The sequence below is a fragment of the Mustela putorius genome, unplaced genomic scaffold (assembly GCF_011764305.1).
Source record: "Mustela putorius furo isolate JIRA1106 unplaced genomic scaffold, ASM1176430v1.1 tig00003988_pilon_pilon_pilon, whole genome shotgun sequence".
Lineage (NCBI taxonomy): Eukaryota > Metazoa > Chordata > Mammalia > Carnivora > Mustelidae > Mustela > Mustela putorius.
In genome coordinates, this window is record NW_025422127.1 from 16,446,978 (window position 1) to 16,474,007 (window position 27,030).

Below are 27,030 nucleotides of genomic sequence, written 5' to 3' on the forward strand. Positions count from 1 at the left end.
TATGGAATCAGTAGAGAGTGTACATCAAATTTGGAATTTGGATCTTTTCCCAGGCTGGAGATAATGAGGTTGATCCTCCCCCATGATGCAGGCAGCAGCTATGAGCCGCAGCTCCCAGCCAGCCCTGTGATCACAGGGTCAACCACTGATCCATTTACGACCATTCTGTGCCCATACAACCATTCTGGTTTTCACTTGCAGTACGCTGGTCAATACATTACATGAGATATTCAATATTTTCTTATAAAATAGGCTTTGCGCTAGATAATTTTGCCGAACTAGAAGCCCGGTGGGCAGGCTAAGCTATAATGTTCCGTAGGTGTGAGGTATAGCAAATGCATTTTTGACTTAGGATATTTTCAACTTATAGGTTTATTAGGACGTAACCCCATCATAAGTTGAAGAAGGTCTATAATTTCACCTGTAAACACTTCACTGTGTATCTGCTACAAAGACTTAAAGACTGTATCACCCCAGACAACAATAGCACCAACAAAACTCAGTAAATCTTTGATATCATGTGAGACTCCGTCCATACTTAAATTTTCCTTATCATCACAAAAATGTTTGTTGACAGTTGGCTTGAATCAGGATCCTAATAAGGTCCACGCATTCCATTGGCTTGTACATCCTAAATCTCTTCTTATCAGAAATTGTCCCTTCTCCCCTTCTGAATGTCATTTGTTTGTTGAAGAAATTGGGTCAGTTGTCCTGTAGAATGTCCCACATTTTGATTTGGCTGACTACTTCCTCATTTTGTCACTTAATTTGTTCCTTTATCCTCCTTGTTTCCTGTAACCTAGAAGCGAGATACACGCTCCATTTGTTTTGGAGGGAGGGTCAAGGGTATTCTCCTCGGGGCTATGCACTTCCTGCTGCAGTACATCAGCAATCACTTTTAGGGATGCTGGGACTGGTGAGGGGGCTCAGGGATTGATCGTCAGGCAGCTCCCCATCAGCCTTCCACCTGGTGGTGTCAGCATCCGGTGATGATTGTTGCCCTTAGCTGTTATTTCATTAGGACTTGTGAAATGTCCATTTTTGATTCCATCATTCCTTTTGCATTTAGCAGCTGGAAGTCTTTTGTAAAGAACTACGCTCTCTTATCATTTATTTGGTTTTCCTGAAATACGGTTTGACAGAAAAAGCATTACAAGTGCTTTCCCATCATTTGTCAATTTTCAGAACAATGAGTTGGCGCCCTAGCAAAGGAGGATAGATCTTTCATTAATTAATTAAACGACTATTTATTGAGTTCCAATTATATGTTGAACATTGTTCTAACTCCTGATGGTTCAGCAGTGAACAAAATAGATAAATAGCTCAGCTTTCTTGGAACTTAAATTCTGTTGGGAGAAGAAAAACACTAAACCAACCAGTGTTGGGTGATGATGAGGGCTATGGAAAAAAATAAAACAGGACGGGGGTATAGGGAGTGCTATACCTATAGGTATAGTTGGGGATGGGAGTTGGGTTTGCAATTTTAAATAGGGTCAGGAAGGCTCACAGGAAGGTGACATTTAAGCAGAAACTTGATGAAGGTGAAAAAATGAGCCATCTGCATGTTGGAGAGGAATATTGCAGGCAGAGGGGCTTGAGATGGAAGAATGCCTACCGTATTTGAGGACTAGCAAAGAGGCTAGTGTGGTTGGTATGGAGTGATAGTAAGAGATGAGGTCAGAGAGGTGGGGGTGGGGGTCGGCCATGTAGGACATTGTGGATCATTTTAAGAATGTGGGGTTTTCCCTTGAATAAGCAGGGCAGCCACTAAAGGATTTTTTTTTTAAAGATTTTATTTATTTATTTGACAGAGAGAGATCACAAGTGGGCAGAGAGACAGGCAGAGAGAGAGGAAGGGAAGCAGGCTCTCCGCTGAGCAGAGAGCCCGATGCGGGACTCGATCCCAGGACCCTGAGATCATGACCTGAGCCGAAGGCAGCGGCTTAACCCACTGAGCCACCCAGGCACCCGCCACTAAAGGATTTTGAGCAGAGGCATATGATGGGACTCCTGTTGGAGTAGTTGGGTAAGGGTGGAACTGAGTTTAGGCTTAAAAATAAAAAGCTTCTTTCCTTGTCAGCTGGTACTGGCAAGGGGGACACAAGGGGTTTCCTCTGTTTGGAGGGGAACTCTGCATCTGGGTAGTGGTTGGACTACAGGAGATGCTGCCTCTTAGACTATCCTTTTAAATTCCCAAGTTTAGCATTTTTCTTGGCACTGCTGAGCACATCATAACATAAAATCCCAGGGTAGAAACCTTCCTCCCCCAGACTCCACACAGAACAACTCTATGTCCCTCATCCCAGGGAAATCGAATTCTATCCCATTCTAAAATTATGATACCTGGGGGGCCATGCCACCGCTTGATCCATGTTCTTTTATTCTTAGTTACAAGCCTATTGGAACATTTTCACTACCTCTGAGGAACTGGTGTTTGCTACCAGTGGAGGTGTCTGATGATTCTAGAGCTAGGTCCACATGTGTGGTGGCAAAGATCAACCCTCTAGCCAGGGGCACACCTTTAAGCCCGGCGAGGGGCCGCCTCACTCAGAGGTGCCTGATGACTTCGGCTACACATCAGCTGGGCACCCTTCCCCTCCAGAGTTCCCAGTCAGTGTGGAGCACACCTTCTCCTCCCCGCCGCCGGCTCAGCATCCAGAGAGCCTTTTCGTGGACGAGCATCTGTCTTTGCCTGTAACTCCTGCCTGTCGTAGGCTGTGAGGAATTTCTGGGTGCTTAGCAACCAGGAGAGGATACAATACAAGCGGCTCGAATGCCTGTCAAGGAGCTGTTGCCTCTCTCATCTTCTCCTCTGGGCTTGTGTGAGCCATGAAAGCAGCCTCGGAGACGCTCAATGTCAACTTAAACCGTGACTTTTTAAATTAAAAACAAATTGCAACTGAATCTAGTTCAAGCACGTCTTGCCTCAAAGAAAGCTTGCAAGCGTCCCTTCTCCTTATTCTCTGTCATCATTTCAGGTGATTCTCTGTAACCTTCTGAGATTTTTGCCCACAGGCCTACCAAGAGGGTGAGGAATGCCAGGGGAAGGTGAGGAGGTGGGAGGAGGCCGGGCCTCTTGCCCTGCAAGGTGCCTCAAGGTGCAGGTTCTAGAGAATAAAGAAGGACGTAATGAGGGGAGCAGAGTCTCCAACGAAAGGACTTCGTCACTTGGAATGGGCTCTCTGCCTCTTACTGAAAGGAAAGTTGGTTGCTGGGGGAGGGGCAAAACATTTCGAATGGATGCCAGTCCTTGGTGGTGGCCAAAACCCAGCAATGTGACAGGGAAGGACACGGAGCCTTCATCCCAGGAGGCTTCTTAAGGAGCCAGAGGCTGGTGGGAAGGGAAGGGAATGCTTCAGAGTTTACTATCTGCAAGGGTCATGCACCCGTAGCTGTTACTCTTAAAAATCCCCGTAGGAGGCCTGAGCCCTGCTTGTTGCAGATAGTCTAACTCAGAATTGGTGTTCCGAGGGGGAAGATGGGCTGCAGAGCAGCCGGATCCACATGGTCTTGAGAAAGCATCCAAACGGTTGTCCTGTGGTGTCATAGCATCTGTGTCTAGGGAGCTGGATGCTAAGACCCAGAGTCTGGCCCTCTTCCAGGTTGTCACAAAAGGCTGTGAACATGTCTTAGCTCCTAGGAAATGCCCTTCTTTCCTGGTCCCTGGGCAGTCTTGGCAACTTTCTTCATTACCTGGTTCCTACCAGGGAGACTTTGGGGCTGCTTGAGTACCAGATTTTTGGACCTATGGGTGTGCTTGTTTTTTCAGATGAATTGCACAGGACTTGAGAGGAAAACAAAAAGATAGAAGTGATGGGGGTCTTTACTGTGGTCAGAAATACCTAAAGCTTGTTTTTAAAATTTTTTTCCTAAAGCTTGTCTAATGAATGAATTCATTAAATAAGTCATTAAAATGAATGTTGAAGACTTGAAATCCAAAGTCTTTTATTATAATCTGAGTGTCCTCTTGTATCTCCAAGTGTCCATGGTCTTTACAGAAGTAAGTGTTCGATGTGTTGCCAAAGATGAAGCATTCCCTGGGCTTACTGATGGCAGGTTAGTGAACTCGTGGTTTGTGCCAGATTTTTGACCCAGGGAGCTGTCTGATGAAGGGAAAAAATGCAAACTTATCAGTGAAGTCAGCACCTTGGACCCATAAACTCTTTAAGGTTAGAAGGGCCTCTGAGGTCATCCAGCCCATTGCCCCACTGAATGCATGATTAGTAATTGATGCAAAAACTCTGGGCTCTGCATTCCAAAGGTTGACCCAGGCCCATGGTGTTGCTTTAGAATGTTATCGTAATTAATGGAATGCTGCTAGAATATTGGCTCCAGACCTGAATTCACAAATTGGAAGTGATTCAGCAGTAAAGACATCCAGAAGAAGCAACGGACATTAGTAAAGTTGGAAATTAGACAGAATGAGCAAAGAGTAAGTCAGTAGGTTCAAAAGGAACAATCAGAGTTTCACCATAAGGATCACCAACGAGTATTCAGTAGTTAAATAAAAGTACCCTTGTTCTACACTTATTTGATATGAGTCCTCTTTCAGGAAGAGCTTTTGCCTTCCTTCCTTTGGTTCTTCACCCTCTGAACCGTTGGACACATCACTGCTAGACTGGTCTTCTGAGTCTACTTCCTTTGCAAAGAAGGAAACTCTCATGGTTTCTCTTTGTCTAACTGGAGAAATTAGAGCTTTTTATACTTGATCTTCAAGGCTCCGCCCTTCTTTCTCCACTCTTTGATATAAGCTTTTATTTTAGCAGGTGGGTTCACCTGCTGCTTCCTGAGCAGGCCTTACTCAGAGCCTTTGCTCATGGTGCCTGTAACTTCCATTATTATCCACCATGAGCTTAAGTATTTGATAGAGATATGAATGAACGAAGACTCTATTTTAGGTAAACAAACATACAGGTATAAGCACCCACCCGCGTGTCTGCACACACAGAAACACCCCATCCTCTTAAGCATACTCGGAGATCACCCCTGGCATCCCTCTTTTCTGGCACCTGGCAAAGGGCGAAGGGCCTAGAGAAGTAGAAGCATCAACCGGAGGGGAGAGCGTTAAGATACAGAAGCTCCAGTTCTTGTTTCTCCCTGGAGCTGGCATCTGCTAGGAAGCCCAGCAGGCCTGAGTACTGGCAAGCCTGGCATGGAGCCCTTCTCCCTTCAGAGGAAGCAAATGTCCTGGCAGGATGAGTCAGTGGGAGAATGGAACCAGAGAGTGAGTCACTTTGGGAGGAGAGGCTAAAGGATCTTCTCTGCTCAAAGATATTTTAGTCTTGGTAGTCTTTTCCCATTTCTCTTGTTTAGATATAAGTTTGGGGCATGTGATTGCAGTGGATAAGCTCTCAGATGTCATGCAGAAAGCATTCCCCTGAATGTCCAGAGTATTGCATACTGGAACATTTTTGCAGCAAAGTGAGGGGTTAAGAAGGCTGGCTTTAGAGTGAGGCAAACTGGTCCTGATCATAGCACTTCCCAGAAGCAGCTGGGGACCTTGAGTGGATGCCTGAGTCTCTCGAAGCCTAGTTTTTACTATCTTTTAAGTGAAGGCTTTTGTGATGTCAAATGAGATCACGTGTTCATTTACTACACAAAAATTTGTGTACTACACACCTACTGTGTGTCTGGGACATCGTTGCATGCAGAGCACATGGAGGTAAAGGCTGCGGGCTTGGGCCCTGCCCTCTGGGGTCCAGGATGCTGGCTGGGAGGGCCGCTATGAGGAGACCCATTCCTGTGCTTGTACCCGCAGACTGGAGGGGCTCAGCCAAGACGGTGGTTACAGTGGTCAGTACTACCTCTTTGGTTTCCCATAAACCAGCTCACCCCTTTGCACCTTGGTTTCTTCTATAAAATGTGGAGCTGAACTAATCTCAAAGAGGAAGGCCCCCAGCCTCTCAGCTTAAGCTGAAATTTTGGAGCTCACCCTTGTTATTTAGAGTCTGTGAGATATAAACGGAGGGGCCGCTGGGAGCAGCAGCATGTGGACCTTCGTGTGGGGATTCAGTTAAGATCAACAGCACGATAGACTGGCAGGGTGACTGAAGCAAATGGGAGAATGCTGGGCTCTGATATCTAGGCTCTTAAACTCAATTGTTCAAAGACACGATCGGGGAGAGCAGACCAGAGAACAGGGCCCGGGAAAATGGTCCAGGTGTGTATCTTATTCTTGTATGATTGGGGCTGCTAAAACTTTGGCACCGTCCCAAGCTGCATTCAGAGATGGTTAGTGCTTAGGCTGTAGAGTGGGGGAAGAAAGAGAGTTACTGTAGGCCGAGAGAGCTTATGTACATGGTAGCACTTAATTACAGCTTGTCAGATCCCCACAGTAACCCCACAGGGTTGGTTTTGTCGTTGTTATCACTTTATAGATGTGAACACTGAAGCCTAAGTAGCGGATTGCAAGGGAGGCTTTGCCCAGGGCCCATAAGGAACAGCCATAGGACTGAGGCCAGAAGACGTATCGTCGGGGGTTGTGCAAAGAGGGAGTAAACTGACTGTGGTTTTCTTGCTGATGTTAGAACTCAAGACAGTAGGCAGATGCTGTGGGTTCTGCAAAGAGCTGTTCAGGACTAGAACACATCAAGAGGTCCCGTGTTCTCCATCCCCACAAGCATCCCAGCAGAGGCTGGAGGACTGTCTGCGATGTTGGAGAGGGAGTTTTGGCATTGGGAGGACTGGCCGTCTGACGTGTGAGTTTCTGTCTACAGAAGAGTATCCATGACGGAACCCGAGTCATCTTTCACAACCTCCCCAGTGAGAACCACTCTGACATTGTGTGAGCAGGGAGGTAGGGGAAAGCGACCCCTGCATGGAAGCAGGGCGTGCTGCGGTGACGGGATCCATACTCCTGGGGTGCAGGTCTTCATGGCTTTCCTTTGCTGCTGCCCCTGCCAGTCCTTCTCCCCTGGGCCTTCCCCACATCTTTCTCCTCTTTTCTCCTACACTACCTGAGATCGAAACCTATTCATGTTGGTGAAGGTATCGGTCCTTTGCCTATTGGCAAACCATGTGGGGGGTCATTGTCACCATACTGAGGGCACAAAATCTCAGGTCATTCTGGGGAGGTGGCTTCCCTAGTGGAGTTTTTAGAGGGAGAAGTGGTCAGGTCACCTGCACACTCCCTTCTTTTCTCTGTTTAGTGTGTCCAGGAAATACTTGTCTCATGTCTCCTATGGGCCAGAAAGGTCCTGGGGCTGGAGATTCAAAGGTGACTCAGTTGTGCCCTCGTGTTTCTCCCGTGTGAGGAGACAGTGAAGCAAGCAAGCCGACAACATAAGTACGAGGAGCGTTGGGAAAAAGCTGCACCCAGGGCCCTGGGTGGCACGTGGGAGGGGCACTTACCCGGATGTTCCTCAGGCGCTTTTGATGGTGTCATCCTTGTAAAAAGTCAGGCAGGTATGAGTATTGGTCTTCAACCCGCCACATGCCATCTCGTGGGCAAGTTCCTTAACTTTCTGGAGCTTCTGTCTTTCCACCTATATAAAAAGCAAAATACTGCTTCCTTCACACAATTTCTGTGAAAGTGAAGTTAAATGAGTTAATTTAGGGAAACTAACCTGACATCATGTCTGGCTCAATAAAGGAAAGTTCCCTTGTCTCCTGACCTTGGCAAGGGTGAAGGGTGGGGCCAGAGATCCTGAACTTGATGTCTGTGAGTCCTTAAGGCAGTGGTTCCTGAACTCCTCTCACAGATTGGTGCCCAGCGGGATATGATAAGCCCAGGAATGGTTTCTTCAATACAAACTTTGGGACACTTTCTCTAGAGATTCTATGCTGGTGAGTATAGGAAGGGGCTGCACCATAATCTGAGAGGTTGCCCAAGTGGTCCTGAGGCTTAGGTTTGGAGACGTACTGGAAATACATACAGAAGCGTGTGCACGCATGCACACATGTACATGCCTGCGTACACACGTGTACAGTTTTCCAGAGAAAGGCCCCCTCATTTTCATCAGATCCTCAAAGTGCTTCATGATCCCACAAAAATTAAGGCTAGTTCTTGTGTGCTGTGTGCTTGCTGGCACAGAGTGTGGGCTGGAGAACACAAACTTGGGACCTGAGCCGGCCTCCAAGGCCACCAGGGCTGGGCTCTCCTCCCCCTCGTTCCAGAGATTCCTTTGGCAGTAGGAACAGGTGGTTGGTGGCCTGACTTTCTGGCAGGTAGGCAAGCGGTTGGGGTGCCTCTTCACTTCTGTCTCCAGAGGTTCTTGAGACACTTGGTTGTAACGGGCCTAAAAAGTTGACATGGAAATTGTTTCCGTCTGGTTCCCGTAAACGTAAAGTCTGTTATGAATTACAGCCATCCAAGTGAGAGAGAGACAGGGATTGTGGTGTGTGTGCAGGACAGCCAGCCTCTGCGTGGTCTGAAAGCTTTTGCAATTTTTCCTAATTGGCCCAATCTTTTCCGCCACGAGTCCCCTTTTCTCTTTTCTCCATCCCATCCTCCACTGCCCGTAGCCTCTGGTTTCCTGGCAAGGCGAATGGGCACCAGCGCCGGGATGTTGTTATTCCAGAGGGTTTTCAGGTGTGGGATGGCAAAAGCAGGTAGGAGAGGAATGTTGGCTCTCTGTTTGGCAGCTGAGGGGACTTGTTTTTCAACAGGCCTTCAGAGCTTAGGAGACTTGGACTTTCTGCCTGATTTTCTGTATTCTTGGTGAGTCTCCTAAGATGCTCCATGAGCTGTGGTGGGAACTCTGACTTCCCCTGGGAAGCCCTCAAGTTTCCCACTGCAAGGACAGAAGTTCGCAGCTGCTTCTGGTCACAGAAGCAGGTGGGTGACACCTGATCATTTGAACTAGGCTCATGTTAGTTTGTAGTCTTTGGCGTCAGCTTTGGGGTCCCCGTGCCTTTGCTGTCTCCTGTCAGAGCTAAACACAGACCACATCGATGTGAGAGGTGATTTGCCTCATACAGAACCCTCTGCCACGCGGCCGTATGTAGAATCAGAAACAGTCAGTGAGAGCTGTATTTCTCTGCATAGCTTGTAGTCGTGCATTCGTTCCTTCCACACTTGCCTCCTGCTTGTCCACCGTGCACCAGGCGCCATCACGGGCACTGGAAGTACAGTGAGGACCAAGGCTCAGTCCTGCTTTCCTGGAGCTCTCCTTCTGGTGAGGAGAACAGGTGCACAGGCCACGTGACAAAGCAGACGAGAGTCTTGTTTTCTCAACTGCTTTCTCCTTTGGCGGTCTGGTGGCTTCATCGTCCTCACAAAATCCTCTTGGCACCAGGATCTTAATTATGAATAGTAATAGAAATCACTGAAGATGCTTCCTGTTCCATGGTTATTTGCCTTTAACCTGGGGTTCAAGTTGTATGGAAAGGGATCTGGAGGTGAATTTGGGGCGGGAAGGTGGGGTTGACCAGGAATCTCCCTCTGACGTGGCTGCTGCCGCCTGGCCGGGTACAGCTCATTCACCGTGCCCACTGCCAAGCCCTGTGAAGGTGCAGATGTCTCCACTGACACCCTCCAAGCTGTCTCTCTCACGTTGCTACCTCGCTGGTTTTTATCGCTCCCACGTCACCGCTGGTGAGTCTCGCTCTGTATCTGTGTGTGGCTGGCAGGTGCGGTCGAGAGACAAAGGGAGGGAGGCCAGCAGCAGCGGGGGCAGGCGGTTCTTCCTCCCGCCCGCAGTGCCTCCTCTGCCCCCAGTTTCCACCACTCTCTACCCCGCATCCCCACACGCCTTCAGGGCCTTGCCGGGAGGCCTTGAGCCTGCACAAGGGCCTGTCCTGTCCACGGGGCTGTCCCTTGGCCAGGCCTCTGGCTCTGCCCTGAGGCCCTGCTTGTGTGGCCCCAGGCAGAAGCTGCTGTGCATCCTCAGCCACCTTTCCTCGTGGACCATGTCTTCCTCCTCCTGTCCTTGTGACCAGCCTAGATTTCCCACAACATTAGGGCCATCCTTGTGGGCCTCCTGTGAAGAGAGCCCAGCAAACACTGGTGGCCTGACAGGTTTCCCAGCTAGGCCACCGGTGGCTTCCCAGCCACAGCCTGGCTTCTCTCTTGAGTGCCTTCCCCAGGCCCCTTCTCCAAGGAGGCCGTGGCCAGATTCACGTCAGCAGCTGCTCCCACTGCGGGCTGTGGTTTCGGTGAGCTGCGTTTCAGGCCTCTCATCTTTATGGGAAGCCTGCCCGGCCCCGGCCTGATTAGAATTGGATGGTGGCAAGGAAGGTCTCCCTTCCCTCCAGTGGGGCTGAGTAGCCGAGCACAGCAAGAGTCAGCGGCACGCGGTGGCGGGTTTCCTTCCCGGGGCCCCTGGTCTGCAGCTGTGTGATGGGTCCGCTCGGCTCTGGTACCCATGCGGGACTAAAGTCAGGCTCTTGCTGTGGCAGGGCCCAGGGAACTAGGTGAGGTGAGATGCCCCCTCCTTGCCCCGCTCTGGGAGCAAGCATCTGTGGAGAGCCCGACAGCTGGCTGGGGGCGGGGGGCCCAGGGACGGCCACCACTGGAGTGAGGGCACCTTCCAGGGAGAAAATGTACCTTCTGCTCGGACAGAAGTTTGCTTTACTGAGCTATTTATTATTAAATGAACGAAGCAAGGAAGAAAAAGACAAAGAATATTAGAGGTCAGAGGCCGAGAGAGCTCGAGACTGAGCTGGAGACAGAAAGAGTGTGAGAGAAGAACGGAGCCCGAGATACAGCAAGACAGTGGGCAGCAGGCAGGCAGAGAGAGGGAGACCACAGGGAGAGAAGCACTGAGAGCAGGCGAGGGTGGCCAGGAAGCGCCTGCGGTGACATTGCTTATGGATTTATTGATCCCTGACTTGTCCACAATTCATGCCCGGGGTCAAGTACTTACCACTCTCTCAAGTACAGTCTTAATGTAGATATCCATTTAATAATAATAGGACTTCTGGAGCAATTGCTGTGTGCCAAGTACTGTGCTAAGTCATTTAACATGACCTCCTTCAATTTCTATCACAGTCCCCTGAGGGGGCTATCATTATCCTCATTTTATATAACCCAAACAGGTGCTCAGAATTGGGCTTGTGGGTAGCAAGGAAGAGCCAGGACTCTGACCTCAGGTCACTGTAAACATATATTACACTGCTTTCTTCTCTTCCATTGGATCCCAAGCGGTCCTCTTTCCCCAAACTGGCTGTGAGTTCCCCCCAGCCCTTTTTTGCCCCCTTCCTCCCCAACCTCTGCCATGGTTCTGGCTTTCTTCTTGCCAGCAGCTGGGCACACAGACTCACTGTGAAAGCCTATCTTACATCTGTGCACCACTGTGAGTTTCTAGAGCTTTTCCTAGGCAGTGAGTCTGTGAGCACATATTCTTTTCTGCATCCTAAAGAAGGGGAAACTGAGGCTCAGTGAGCTTCAGCGACTGCCTACGGTTGCACTACACAACTTCAGGGGGTGGAGCCTGGATGCAAATCCACAGGGTCAGAATTCAAATCCAGCACTCTCCTAGCCTTGCTGGCCACCTCTCTGAGGAGTTGTGTTCCTCATAGCACCACTCCGTCTTGAGCCAAAGGAATGGCCAGGGAACCAGAAAATGATTGTGCGTTTGGAATTGAGATGAGATGGTGGTGGGTAGAGAGATGTTGAGGCCATGAAGGACAGGGTGGGCTCATAGGAACTGGAGCCGTAGCCTCTTCCCGAGCAGGGCATCTGAGTTGTGGCTTAGTGATTGACTTCTGGGGGCTTTTGGGATGTCTGCCATCTTACAGAGTAAAGTGCTGATGTGTCAGATAGGTGTGAGGGGACCCACTATTTGGGGGGCATGTGTGTTAGTGACCAACAGGCCTGATAGTAGGGCAGCATGGAGAGAGGCAGGTGTGGCTGAAGGGAGCAGAAGCAGTGTCTGCAGAGGGTGGGATCTCTGCCTTTTAGTGTTCCATTTACCTTCTCTAAAGGGCGGCAACTAAAAAAGCAAAGGCAGATTTTGTGCTGGTGCTACCTTTCCTCATGGTTACAGTAGGAGGCCCGAGGTCCTAAGGCCCCTGACATGTCCTGATCTCAGGGCCAGATCTACTGACCCCTCAGAGGGACTAAGCTGTTCCCTCTGCATGATGGCAGGAGGGTGCCCATGGAGGTGCTCCAGCCCCGGTGGGAAGAGCAACAACTTGGAGCAGCCTCTCCTTGAAACCCTGGCTGAAATAACAGCTATCAGAAAAAAAGCAAATACCCCAATAGAATAAGCAGCCCATGAGCAAGTCTTTTCACTCAGAATTAAAAGAAAAACAATAACTAGGGGCCACGTGGTGTCCTAACTTCCATCTTCCCAGGGTTGTGTGAGGCTTCCCAAGGCCTGGAGCCCTCTGATAGTCAGTCACCCCACCCATAAGTCAGCATATCAGACATCTTAAAATGTGCCCACAAACCTCCTGAAGTGTAGGATATTTTCACTGTAACCAAGTTGGAAACAATGGTGGTATTTTTTATAATGTTGAATTTATTAAGAATACATTATTCATTTTGGTCTTAGGAGAGAAACTCTGTTATGCAGACAGATAACTCTGTGTGTTCAGTTACATTTGACTGGCTGACACAGTGTTAAATTTTGTGGATGTTGAATTAAATATCCATTTTGATTTCGCAGTTTCTTCTATATTTTGGATTCACCCTACATTTTTTCTTTTTGTTTTTAATTTCCAAGTGTTTGTGTGGGATGATGAAAAGCTGGTAGGGCATAGGCACTGAACCCCTGTGCTCGGCAGACACAGTCCTTCTGTCCCTTTGTCCCTTCCTACCTCCCATCTCCAGAGAGAAAGAGAGCAAGAAGGAGACTCCTTCAGTGAACTGATACTTACCTTCTAGGCTTAAATTATACCAGGTTCTTATGTCCTCTGGTCTCCTCTTTGGCATTGCGTTTATAACTCTAAAATATAGGTCGTGTTCCGTGAGCAATGTAGAAAATCTCTAACTGTCCTGATCGGATGACTTTAAATCAGTTACCTCAGATCCTTTGGCAGAAAGGAGGGTAGAAATTCTTTAATTTTTATTTTTTATTTATTTATTTTTTAAAAGATTTTATTTATTTATTTGACAGACAGAGATCACAAGTAGGCAGAGAGGCAGGCAGAGAGAGAGAGAGAGAGAGAGAGAGGAGGAAGCAGGCTCTCTGTGGAGCAGACAGCCCGATGTGGGGTTTGATCCCAGGACACTGGGATCATGACCTGAGCCGAAGGCAGAGGCTTTAACCCACTGAGCCACCCAGACACCCCAGGAGGGTATAAATTCTAAGTGTGATTATAGTAACCAGTTCCGATTTTCAGAAGTTAGGAGTTAGAGACGTGGGAAATGCTGGCCCTTCCAGAGGCCTTGGCTAGGATCTTGGTACGACTACGGTGTAGATGCTGGAGTCTGCCCCCTGCTCCAGAGAAGAGACCCGTGCTGGATGTAGCCGTGACAGAGGTGCCAATGTTGGGCCCCAGAGGGGCAGAGTGGGGAAATGACTTGGGTGACAAGAGTTGAGTTTGTACAAAGAGACTGGAGAAAACCCCCTCTAGGCCGGGGGCCTGGCTCACCCAGACACATAGGAAGGGCCTGGCCTGTAGAAACAGAAAGAGACTCTGCTGTGTGGGGACACCCTGGCCTCCTAGGTAGGGACTGAGGCTGGGCTCTGGCTCTCTTGCCTAGCTTCCCAAGCGCCACTTTCCAACTGGAAAACTATCAGCAAGTTGAGTGGGAACCTGTAGGGAGAGGGAAAGGAAGGAACATTTGACTATCTTCAACCACAGAGGTTTCCCTGGTGTAAGAAAAATGAAAATAAAGCGTCATGAAATTGTGACAGGCTCCATTAACGTGACATACTCATTGAGAGCTCTGATAACTAGTGATATTTAAAGAAGGAAAAAAGAAAAACCCTCTCAGAAAGACATGAAGAGGTTTACTGCAGGAAAAGAAAACAGATCCCTCGAGATCACTGATACAGGAGAACAAAGGAGGCCCGGATGTGGCCGCCTCTGATCAAGGGGAAAGCCAGTGCTTCAAGGTTGAGCACAGGTTTTTGGCGAAACCCGGGACAAGCATCTTTGGGGTCATGCCTAGCCTTTCTCTATTAAGCGAGTGGCACATCTAACCAGAGCCCACTCTTTGTTAATGGAAAGGAATCTCCTTCCTATACTAAAAATGAGATTATGTAAAATCTTAGATTTATTTGAAAGAGGGAGGGCTTCTTTGTGTCTGATGCATTACCATAAAATGACACTGTCTTACTCCTTATTGCCTCATTAGTAATATTGTACTGCTGTGTGAAATGGTGTGTTTAAACATTGCCAATCGATTTAAACAAAAGATTTCAAAATACTGTAGGATGGAGCACGGTGAAACATTCCTGCCAGCCCGTAACGTACTCTCCTAGGGTAAGGTTTTTGTCATTTCAAGGTATGCCTGCATAATGGGAACCTAGCAGAAGAGAGGAAATTTTCATCAGCAGTCAGCTTCCTGATCCCGGCCATGTTTTCTGGCCCTTCCATTTCCTTCATCCAGGGCTGAGCTGGTCCTAGAGCTGGGCTGGTGTTGTTGTTGTTGTTGTTTAATTAAAAATGTTCAGGATAATACAGACCCAGCTGGATATTGAGTTCAGCTGGGATCTACCATTCTTCTTTTTCCTTCTTCTGTACAAGCTCAGTGAGGACATAAATAAACTCTGTGTCCTACGTGTGAAAAACATAGAACGAGAATAATACAGCTCCTTTCCTTGAGGAGGCCAGCAGAGTGAAAAAGCAGATGTTTTTGTGGAAAATTGGAATATAACCTGGTCAGCAAGGAGGATGGCATAGAGGGGAAGGAATTTCGTGGCAGCCTTGAGAAAGGGTATTTGTCGGAATACCTGTTTGCTGTAACGAATACCGCCCAGCTGTCGGTGGCTTACCAGGATAAAGGCTTATTTCTCACATCACAGTCCAACTTAGACTGGCAGGGTGGTGACAGGGGACACTCAGGGACCCAGGGTTCTTCTGTTTTGAGGCCGTGCCACCCCCCGGGGCAGATGAGATTCCCTGAATCTGGCTGGCAGATGAGAGATAAGGAAAGGAATGGAGGTTTGCACTCAAAGTTTTAAGGTCCAGGCCCAGAGGTGGCTCTCACCATCTCCTGCGTGTTCCATTGGCTTGAATGCAGTTCTGGGAGATGGGGTCTGGTTCTGTCCTCACGTGGAGGAGAAACAGGTTTGGTGAACATCAGTGGTCTGTTCAGTGCAAGGAGCAACTCCCTCACTCTGGGAAGAGTGTGCAGTTCCAGGAGAGGGGCGTCCTAAGGGTGCGCAGGGTTTGGTTGGTGAAGATGCTGCGTGCTGGATGCCTGGAGGGAGCAGCGTTGTGAGAAGAGGATTTCAGGGCAAGGAAGTGGAAGTAAGTTGGATGTGGCTTCAGCTGGAGCTGGATTTAAAAGATCGGCCCACAATTAGCAGTGATAAGACCTCAAACCTGGTCCGTGTGTGTCCCAGGTGTCAGCTTCAGCCCTTCATCCCATGCCCCCTCCCAGATTGTGACCATCACCTAGGGACTTCGTGACCCAGTCCCCTCTGTCTCCAGTGTCCACCACTCTCTCTGACCATGCCCTTCTCCCTGCTTTGGACAAACCCTGACGGGGACGTGTTCCCCTTTGATTTACATTCTCTCTCTCTCTCTCTTTCCAGTCTCACACAAGGTTTTTGTGAGTATATCAGCCTGTACTCAGGTTTTGGGAAGCTCAAGAGAGTTCACATCATTGTAATGTGAATATTGAATGTTTGAAATTTCTGTGCTTGGCCCTTCAGCTATTTTTGCCTACACAGGCCTTAGGGTTTTAATATATTTCTTGCCCTTTCTGCTTCTCCCCCTTTTCTGCTCCCAGACTGCTTGAACACACTCTCCCCATTTTTATATGCAGAGCAGTTTGGCTCTATCTAGTCCCTATCCCTGAACTCAGCCCAGAGCCGCCTTCTGCACATCTGCTTACGTTCCTTCCCACGTAGTGGGCGATCGAAGAGGGGTCTGACCCCACCTTCTTGGACAAGGGAAAAGAGGTGGTAGAGAGATTCATTTCCCCATTGCTTTCAAGGTGGAAGTAGATGGGGCCCATTTTTGTTTTAAGTTACTTTTTCTTTCTCTTAGATACAATTTCACTATGAGTTAAACAGGACTGTTGCCACAACAATTGCAAGGTTGTTGAGAGAAATAAGATAATTGATAAAAATGTGTCCTGTGGTGCCTGGCACATAGTAGATCCTCAATTAAAACACAGCCGTCCTGTCCTTTCCCGCCCGCCCTCAGAGTCACAGGGTACTCGAAGGCACAGTGCAGTGTGGTCAGTGACGCAGCACTCCGGGGAGAGATGGAGACGCAGAGGAGGAGTGGGACCCCGTAGCTTCATGCTTTGCTTTTACCCAAGGAGATGGGCCTTTATCCTCTGTATTCAGAAGTCAGAACTTAGCACATTAGATATAAATGGGAGGAGAACATTTTTAAGTAGCTGTCTGTTTCAGCAGAAATCTTTTTACTAAGATTCACGATGTGGCTCCAAGTGGGTTTAAATTTGCAGAGCGCCTGCAGGAGAAGCGGGCTTGTGGCTCTAGGACCCCACACCTGCAAGGAGGGTAGCAGGTCGCCTTCTCCTCCCAGGCATGCAGGCTGCTGCCTACCGGCCCCGCCTGCAGGATCCATGAAAACTTGTTACCTGACGAGCTGGTTTGCGTTACACATCCTCCAGGGGGGGTGGCTGACCAAGCTGGAAGCTGGAGGGATCAGTGTACTCCTCTAGCAGGCTGCTGGTTTTGAGAGCCCTGCACCTTCACTGCTCTTTAAGAGGTAGAGGAAGAAGGCTGCGGGCCAGGGGGGCAGTTGGCAGTGTCTGGCAGGGCTGCAGTCTCCCAGAGGTGTGGGGTCCCGGGCCCCGCCAGCAGGCGGTCCTTCTCCTGTCTAGAACTTGACAAGTCTTTGGGCCATCCAGCCTCTGCCGGACACCTCTGGGGATGGAAATCCATTTGGGAGATATCTGCAATGGCGCAAGAAAGATTTGTCTTAGAGCAGCCTTCCTTTATCTTCTACGGGCTGCTCTTCATTTTGCCATCTGGAGGGGAGAAAATGTATTCTCTCTTCCTTGGGACATCCTTGTTGATACCAAAGACCGCAGCCCCATGCTTCTTGGTCATCCTCCCTTAGGCTGACCATCTGCTTCCCTGCACCCTCTCCCCCCACGCTGGCCACCTCATCCGAACTCTGCTGTTTGCCTTTGACCCACAGTTCCCCAGCTCTGCCGGGCCCGGGGACAAGAGGCTATTGCTTCCTTGAGGGCAGCTCCTTTTCATCAGTGTAGCCTGAGATTACCAGTTGCCTTCCTCCTCCTCCTCCCTCCTCTCCCCTCCTCCCTGCTCTCCTCCTCTCCCTCTCCCTCCTCCTGGTCCTCTCCCTCTCCCTCCTCCCCCTCTCCCTCCTCCCTGTTCTCTTCTCTCCCCACCCCCCTTCCTTCTCTTTGTCCACCCCCTCTCCCTCCTTGTCCTCCCCTTTTCCTCCCCCCTCCTCCTGGTCCTCCTCCTCTCCCCTCCCCCCTTCTTCCTTCTCCTCGTCCCTCCCTCCACCCTCCCACTGCTCTCCCTTCTTGCCCCTCCCTCCTCCTCTTCCTCCTCCTTTCTCCTTCCACATCACATTGTTTACTTATGTTGAACTTTCAGACAACTGGAATTCCTCAGTCATTTTTCATACGTGCTGGTAAGCTTCGTTTCTCCCTTTCTGTCCACAGACAGTTCCTTCTCTTAGAAATTTCCTGAGAAATCCTTTTCATTGACACACTTTGCCACTTTTGGGGCTTCTTGGCCGGTTTTTTCCCCCCTTCCCCTTTCCTGCTCTGTGATATTCTCATTTTCTTCCCATTATGAATGCCATGTTTCAGTGATTGGAGGAGTTTGGGGCCTCATCTATTTGCTGAACTTTCTTGCCCGTGAACACTAAGGCCCACTCTGACTCTCTTGCTTTTTCCCACGCAGGCACACTTGTTCCCTGTATCCTGACCCTGCCATTGAACACCCGTGGAAAGTGTCCCTGTGCTTCTTGCCCTCAGGCTCCTCTGGGTCTACCCTGCATCCTACACTGGGATATCTGAAAATTCTACCCCTGGGGAAAGTAGGAGCACTTTCCAAACAAAGGTCCTGTGAGGACACTTAGGGACACTTTATTCCCAAGAGGAAACACTGACCAAGATGTCTTTTTGGCTATGATGTGATCTGGTAGAAAAGTTCCAAGTTACCAAAACAGAGAATATGTTCTGATGTCTTGCAAATGAACCAAATACACTCCCCTTAATGGAAGAAGAGATGTATGTGTGTGTTTTTAAGTTGCTGATACTAGCAGGGATGATGGTAGTGGTCATTACGTGCCTGGCACTGTGCTCTGTGTTGTATATACCTTTGTCATGCAGTCCAGACAGCAACTCACGAAGAGTGGGTGTGCAGATATCAAAGCCTTGGGGGGTCCTCAAGTCTGCCCTGATCACATGGCTGAGAGCGGAACCAGGGTGAGTCCCTCCCTGTGCAGGCAGGGACTCAGAACTAGGAAGTCATGGTTTCCCATGGGCAGCAGGGAGCACAGTGCTTGGGATCGTGGTTGTGCCACTGTTGCTGCCACTCTGGGCCTCAGTTTCCCCCTTGGTAAAGATGAGATTGGTTTAGATGTGCTTCAGACTGTTACCAGCTACACGTGTCTGCGATTTGACATCTCTGTCATTTCAGAGCCAGCTTCCTTTGGGAAACATTGTTGTCACAAGAAAAATTTGCCTTCTATCAAAATGTTTTCTATTCTCAGACAAAGTGAATGAACAGAGTTAGTGCCAAAGGTATGAAACCATTACCACAGGAAATGGAGGTAGAGGTGAGAGTAAGGGGCAGGGGGTGATGGGCTAACTTCTGAAACTGAATGGGGATGTAGTGCTTAGGGAGCCACGGGACTATCCATCGATTTTCTACACTGCAGTCCAAGCCTGCTGGAGATAATGAATGTCAAGTTGGTAAGGGTCCTCCTTTTAGCCCTGAACTCAGAAACTTGTGCGACAGGTTAGCAGGGGTCCCCAGCACCACTTAGCTCACCCCTTCATTCTGTGTCTGTGGGGCTCCCAGCCCTTAGAAGAGAGAGACCTTGGAGGCCATATGGCCCAAGCTCCCAGAGAATTCAGATTAGGTGGGCCCCCAGCTGTGCCCTCCGTGGTACTTGTGTCTGCAAGAGCAGGCAGTGCTAGAGTAGGGCTTTCTTTTGAATATGGAACTAGTAAGAAGACTCTTTCAGCGTCTCTTCTGATGGCTCATCTGCAGCCTGACTGAATGCAGTATAGTCAGGACAAGGAGTCCAGAGCCCTCCTGTTGCTTCAGGAAACTCCTCTTGTCCATCTACCCCAAACACCTGTGATTTGCTAGCTCACTCTACAGTTAACCACCCTCTTAGCAGGAATTAATGAATCCAGGGTTCTTTGCTACTTCTCAGTTGATAAACCTGGATAAAGGATAATCGAGATTTCCTAGCTTAGATGTAGGGAAAGTCTGCATGGAGTCCCATTGGTAAGAGATGTTGAGTTTTTCACCCCCAAATCATTTATAGACAGTCCCCAGTTTTTGAACTGCTCCTTTATTCATTGTTAGGTTGGCGTTTTAAAAGTAGAAAATTGTAAATGCCATTTAGATTTCCAGGCTGGCCTGCTTAACCCACACCACAGCCGAAACACTCCCTATTACCATGAATCATAACAGAAAATAATATTTATGCAAATCAGGAGTATAGAATTGCACTTATAGACTCTTTGTCTTGAACCAAGTTTGAAAGGCCGTCAGCAGTCCCAGCCAGAACATAAACACATTTGCACTGAAGTGTAAAAGCAGGATGTCTGATGAATCTTGACTCTGATAAGAGGGAAGTGAGGAAGGAGCAAGAGGTTCCTGGAGATGGTGGTTCTCGGTCGGGGAAGCAGCGAGGAGAGCAGTACTGTTGAGGTTCTTGTATGGGTAGCCCTTAGGGTCTCCTGTCAGCATTTCTTTCTGGGTCTTCTGTTCTAAATATCATGTGGACCAGCCGGTCCCGAGCCGATAGGAGCAAGGTGGGTTGCAGGCAGGGAAGACTCAAGGGCTTCTGTAGTTTTGAGCAGGACAGAAGCCATTGGCGGCTTACCTTCTGGTTCAGAATGGATGGGCCGGGCCCACCCAGAAGAACAGCTTCTGGTCCTTTCCAGGTCAGCAGTCCCATGCCCACCAGTACACAGAGAGGTGGCTTTCTGCCGGGCACTGGCTGGCCCAAAGCACCCCTTCCTCCAGGGGCACCGTCATGTTCTTCTAAGATGGACGCTAAGGCTGTCACAACAAGGAGACTGCAGGCCGTAAGGTCCCTCAGTACAGCCCAGACCGGGCACACTATGCTCTTGGAAATTTAAATCCCTCCACTCTCTGGGCTGCTTTTCTCTACCAAGGCATGTAAGTGGAGATTCCCAACTTAAGAATTTATTTGTTCTTCCCTGGGTGGATCCCCTCTCTCCGCCTCTCTCCGCCTCTCTCCGCCTCTCTCTTTCCCTTTCTTCCCTTCCAACTCCACTCTCCCCCTCCCTCCTTCCCTTCTGACCTCCCTTCTTCTCCCTGTCGTCCTCTTTCCTCCTCTCGCTCTTCCTTCTTCCCCTCTTTCCCTCTCCTGCTTCCCTGCATTGTGCATTTACTAAAGCTACTCACTGACCATTGGAAATGCCCAATTAAATCCTGAATGCTGTGTAACTTATATTCAAATTGTACCCCAGGAATTCTGACACAGACTGTGTTTCCCATTGACTTAAAAAATTAAGACTCAGTGATATAATGTAATTCATTATTATGTAATAAAGGCTTATTATGGATTGTAATTTTTCAGTGACTAACTCAATTTTACTTATTAGTGTTCATTTAAATCTTAGCTTATTATATGTTCAATACTACAAGTACTAGAACCATTTTTCTAAAATCAACCATTTGGATTTTTTTCATCAATTTAGAGAAGACTTTCCTCCTGCCTCTTCCTCCAAAAACATTCAGATAACTGAAGTTTTCCTACATTTAAAGCAGTGATTGAATAGGACCAAACTGGAGGGTGACTAATTTTTAAACCAGAAGCACCAAACTGAACTGCATTTTTATTATTTTCAAAATCTGACACTCTGAGGACCCGTTAGTAGGACCCGGGCTTCCGTAAATCGCCACCCGAGTGATCAGCTCAGTGCAGAAACAAACCTGTATCTTGAAATGCAACTTGAAGATCGTTTCCAAACCATGCTGCAGTTTCATTAGGAATGTTCCCTGATTTATGTTTTCTGGCTTTAGTAAATTCAATTCAAATTTATTTCCTCCTAAATGAATTTTCACCACCGGAAGGCCCTTGTATGGAAATGATCTCCTGTCATTATGTGGTTTGCCTGCCCCAGAGGGTGGGATGGCCTTGACATTTGAGTGCTGGCCACGGCCTGGAGAGGACCCCGAGTTACCTTTCCAGGCTGCGCAGGCGCGCACCCACGGCTGAGGCAGGTGGGTAGGGCACCCTCAGGAAGGAAAGTGCTGGTGTTTGTGCCTTCATCCTTTAGGACAAAACACTCTGATACGGCAGTTCAGCCAAAAGCATCTTTGAAGGCAGCTGGGGAGCTGTCTGGCTGTCTCCCTGCCTCCTCTCCCTTCCCCCAAGGAAGTGGCTTCTGAGGAAGCCTCAAGGTATGCTGCTCTCCACCGAACCAAAGGCCTCCCCTCCGAGGCTACTGGACGTGTTCCTCAGGCACGAGGATGACTCCCCATTTCACGATTCCTTAGGACTCCAGATACTATAGGCCCTGTATGTGCCTGGAAGGTGCTCGTGGCGTCACTGAGTTCCCCCATTACCGAATTATGAAGACTTCAGGTTTAAGAAACAGAAATTGGGGCACCTGGGTGGCTCAGTGGGTTAAACCTCTGCCTTCAGCTCAGGTCATGATCCTGGGGTCCTGGGATTAAGCCCTGCATTGGGCTCTCTGCTCAGCAGGGAGCCTGCTTCCCTTCCTCTCTCTCTGTTTGCCTCTCTGCCTACTTGTGATCTCTCTCTGTTAAATAAATAAATAAAAATCTTTATTAAAAAAAAAAAGAAAAAAGAAACAGAAATCAAACTGAACTTGGTAGAAAAGGTGAAATCGTACAGCGTCTTTGATAGAAAGTCTTCATTTTCTACTCCGCAGATCTCCCGAAGCACGAGGGTGGGGCTCTCTGTTGGGGCGGGGGGGTCAGACAAGGGGTCCTGGAATGAAGGGGAAAGGACAGAGGACCTGCCGGCTCAGCCCTGCCGACCTGGCTGCTGGGGCTGGCATTCATTTTGACAAGGCCATCAGAAGGTGACGTGCAGAGCAGCACATTTATTTTATGTGATTCTTAGTTTTCACAATGAGGGACGAATTTTGAGGTACTCTTAAATGTTCTTAAGCATATATCATAAGCTACCACTTAAAACTCTTTTCTAAAATTTTCCCGAAGGAAGTATTTTAGCTCTTGTAAATTAAGTATTGGCTGCATAAAGGCATTTCTCCCGATACTTGCTGGGAGTTTGTCCCCTCTGACCTCTGCCAGGTGTCTCCAGTTTGTTCCTTCACCACATCATGCCTGTCATCTCCTGAGGTGTGGATCCTTCTGGTCCCTCCTGCTCGGTCATCTTCAACGTGGCAGCTCCATCCGCAGAGAGCTCCCCTAACGTCATAAGACGGCCACAGCCATTTCAGACAGCCCAGGGGACTGGAGGCCTCTCTCCCCTGGGTGTCTCTTAGGAGCAAGGAAGTTTTCCCAGAAGTGTCCAGCAGACTCTGCCATGTCTCATTGGCCAAGAGTTGGTCAAATGTCCCTTTAGCCAGGAGATTGAGATTATGTTGACCCGTTGAGATGAATTAGGGCTTCCCTCCATGATGGGAAGAGGGGGACACAACCAAACAGAATCTGGGCCTTTCCAGCCAGGCAGAAGGAACAATGGCTTTTGGGGAGCCAGTGATGTCAGCTTCATCCATCAGTCTTCCTGGACTCAGAGAGTACTGTCCACCCATTTATTTAGTTGAAGAGTTCAGTGTTTTTGTTTTTAAGATTTATTCATTTATGAGTGAGAGAGAGAGCAGGAGCAAGGAGAGGGGCGGAGGGACAAGAAGACTCCCCGCTAAGCACGGAGCCCAGTGAGGATGCAGGCTCGAGCCCATAAGCCTGAGATCATGACCTGAGCAGAAATCAAGAAGGCGGCCGCTTAACCAGCGGAGCAGCCCAAAGTGCCCCAAGAGTTCAGCTTTTTACTGAACACATTTAGTCAAAAGGACCAAAGCCTATGTCATCACCAAACTCTTCCGATTCTTCTTCCTTTGTTTCTAGCTCCTTCTCCTCAGTTGGGGTAGCTGTGGAGGGGGGAGCGGGATCTCCTGCTGGTGTAGATCCCCCTAGCCTCTACCTTGCTGCTGAGGATCTTGATGTTGACATTGGCCTGGGCCCCCGCAGACAAGCCTGGCCAGAAATATTCCACATGTTAACCCACTGCTTTAGTGAGGACATTGATCTTATCTTCCGTGACTGTCACCTCATTGTTAGGCAGGATGAGGGCCAAGTAGATGGAGGCTTACTCCGAGAAGGAGGCCATGGTGTGGGCACGCTGCTGGTCTGTGGATAGAGCGAGCACCTCACCCCAGTGTGGCCTTAGCTCCCTCAGAAAAACCGAGCGCCCTCGCAGCAACTGAGGAAAGGTGATACTAACCATTTATATTTTTTGAATCTCTTGTCATATGTAAAAATATGTGTTGTTTTTCTCTTTTAAGTTACAATGATTACAGAAATGACTCATTGTTGATCTTGGGCCTCTGCTTCTCCTTGCCTGAGCTGGACAAGGTGGAGTCCCTGCTTTTGATCATTGGGTTGGCTGACAGGACTTTAGAGTCAGAAGGCCTTTAAGAACATGCAGCTCAAAATTTCCATTTTACAAATAGGGAAACTGAGGCTCCTGCTGGGAGGGACCTGCCCTGCGTCCCATAGCCAGTTTAGCTGAGCACGCCTGTAATGCCTTATGTCTCATTTCATGTCTTTTCCCTACTTTCATGGTGCTTGGACTCCTTGCCTTCCAGAGAATCAGTGCTATTGTGCACTTTCAAGCTTCTCTCCCTGTTAAAACTCGCCCAAGAACTAAAGACCTAGATAGCAGTCATTTATAGCCAGCATGAATATTAGATATTTCATATTTTAAGTCATCTCTTGAATCATTTAAGACATTCCAAGCACTTATTAACAGCATGAGAATTATTTTGGGAGTAGGAGAATTTCAGTTCTCTCCTTGGTCCTTGGAAAGCACACCAGAGCCTTGCCAGCCTTCTTCATCTGGGAAGGCACAACGGTTTCGGCAGCCACGGCAGAGAAGAGGAAGGGATCTTGCTTCACGTGGGAAAACGTCCCATCTGACACCATCCTTACACCCTTCATTTGATCCAAACATGTTTTGTGAGTATAGGACGAGCTCTTTTGTCTTCTCTGTAAGCAGAGGGCAAGCTGAGGCTCCTGGATAACGGGCCACAGGCCCTGAGAATGCTCCAGGCCCCGGAGATGAAGGCATGTGTCTGACACAGTCCCCCGCTGCCCGCTATCCAGGTAGACTTCTCTTCTCCATAAGGAGATGCCTTGTATCTGTAAGTGCCCCATCACAGAAGGCTAGAAAGCCTATTTGTACTACAAAAGTTTTGTTTTTTGTTTTTTTCCACGCAGATAAAAATCATCAGAGGGTTCCTGAAGAGGAGTAGTTAGCGTTTTTATCCTGGAGTACCTATGGGTGTATTTAGAAAGTGACTTGACTTGCACACTGCATGCTGTTTAAAGCGAGACACACGTGCCTCTGGACCCTTCAGACCATCAGGTCAGGGAAGCAACATGCTACTACCAAGAAGGTGGCATAAGCAATAATGTCTACAATCCCATCCCTGAGCTGTCCTTCCCCAGGGCCCCTGCCTCGCCTTCTTCCCCTTCTAGGAGCTTCGTTCAGAGCAGGGTGCTCAGGCCAAAACCATTCTCCATGAGGGGTAGTCTCACTCACTGCAGGGTGTTTGGAACCCTTGGCTTTCACCCCCGCTTAAGTCCCTACGCAGGTACGGTGACAACTGGGAGAAGACCCACTCAGCACAGAACCGACTAGGATGTTAGAATTCTGGAGTCTGGCTTACTCTTATGTGCAAGCCTGTCCTTTCCTCTGTTTTTAGGGCAGTTTTCTGACTCTAGAGGAGGAGGACGCTTCTTTTTGGTCACTTGGCTGTTGACACGTTCCCATGTCAGTCAGCAAACAAATGACATAAACATTAATTATCACCCCCCCTCCTCTTCTCCCTGCACACCCATGGACCTTTCACTTGTGTGTTCTGGATGCATGTTCACACCAGAGAGTTTGCTAAACAGAGCCCGAGGGGGTTGTGCAGGGTACTGTGACCGGAAGACCTTCACAGCCGGTCTGCTTCTTACCACATCTCAGGGCGCAGAGCCCCAGGCTCTGTTCTCTGGTGCCCAGGCGGCATGTGACATATGCACACCCACCACTTCAAAGGGGGATGCAGGGTCAGGGAGGCTTGGCAGTTTCTTGGACGTCAAACAACGTTTGCAAAACAAATTTGATGAGTTATGAATGAATCAGAACCAGACGAGTTCTCTCCAAATGTATATTTAAAACTTTCTACACACATAGCAGAGGACATCCATCCCTTCCCAGAGGATGGGGATCTCAGCCATGTGTCCTGTAGGGTTTGCGAAGCCAGGGTCGTTTTCCACAACCTATCTGCATCCTCGTCCGTCCCCTTTCCTTGGCCGCTGACCGTGCTTCTGGGCCCCTGTAAAGGGCTGGGTGAAACCCGGTGACAAGCTCCCACACACTCAACTGGGAGACCTCTGTGTGTGGAAGTTCAAGGTGCCCTCCCACTGCCACCTGGAGAGGCTGGTTTCTCACAGGCCCAACCTGGAGACAGGCTGGTGGAGGTGGGGGTTTGGGACGTGACAGGTCGTGGTGGTTACAGGGAGGAGGCCGACAACCCGAGGCACTCACTATTAATTTGGCTTTCTCTTTCTTATCCTTCTATTCAGGTCTCATTAACTGTCACTTCATCTGACAAGTCTTCCCTAAGCTCCTATTCTAAATCCTCTTTCTGTTATAACCTTTTATCTTGCCCTGTCTTGCCCTTTTCTCTTGCTCTTGTCTCTTAGAGGACTTAAAACAATTTGCAATTATGTATTTATTTGTATGATTGTCTGTCACCCTGGTAGCTGGGTGAGCTGGAGGACCTTACCTTCTCTCCGCCGCAGTATCCCTCGTACTTAGCCCAAGGTCTACAGGTAAGAAATAGTTTTGGGATGAATAAATAGTGACAGTCTACTCCAGGGATGGTGATTTTGAACAAGGGGGTAGGCAGAGGGCTTGGTGTACATGGCCTGTGTTGGGGATTAACCTTGACTTGGGGTGCTCAGGGAGGCAAGAGGGCAAGCTGGGCACACCTGGGACTTCTCTGTGTAAAGCAAGCAGCCCCCTTGAGAACCAGTGCCTCCATAGGAACACCATGCGCGGTAGAATCCAGGCCTTGGGATGAGAGCCAGAGGGAAGAAGGCCAGTTGACAACTTAAACGATGTAGATGAGTGATTTCAGAAGCACAGGGTAGTATTTTCAAAAATAAAATGCGACACTGGGGGTTGGGAGAATGGTTGCTCCTGGGGGTTGAGCATGCTTCTGATCTGGGAGCAGGTGCTATGGATGGAGCAAAGGGCTCAGGCTTAGCCCTTAAGCCCGCCTGGGATTCTAGATTCCACCACAGACCTGTCGTGTGGCTCTTAGCCACGTTGTTTATGCAGTCTGTATTTTCACCTGTAAAATGCGGCTGATGGTAGCTCCCTCTCTGGGGTGTCATGAATATTCAGTGAGCTGACACGTGTCCAGTGAGTGTTGGTTCTTAGTTGTTTTTCTCTTTTTGAGTAGCCAACATGGCCCATTTAAGATTTCTCCTGCTCTCCAACCCGGTCTCCTCTTATTTCTGTAGTCAATGACCAGATACACTACCTCTCTGTCCTTAGGTACCTGTTGTGCCCTGGGCATGTGCCCATCATTGT

General features: G+C 48.9%; 1 protein-coding gene and 1 pseudogene across 39 annotated transcripts in view; one reads left to right on the forward strand and one right to left on the reverse strand.

Annotated features, from left to right (window-relative positions):
- Positions 1 to 27,030, forward strand: part of CACNA1C (calcium voltage-gated channel subunit alpha1 C) — a 735,043-nt gene that overhangs the window by 225,778 nt on the left and 482,235 nt on the right. The window lies entirely within an intron of this gene.
- LOC123389638 lies at positions 23,223 to 23,550 on the reverse strand (annotated as a pseudogene).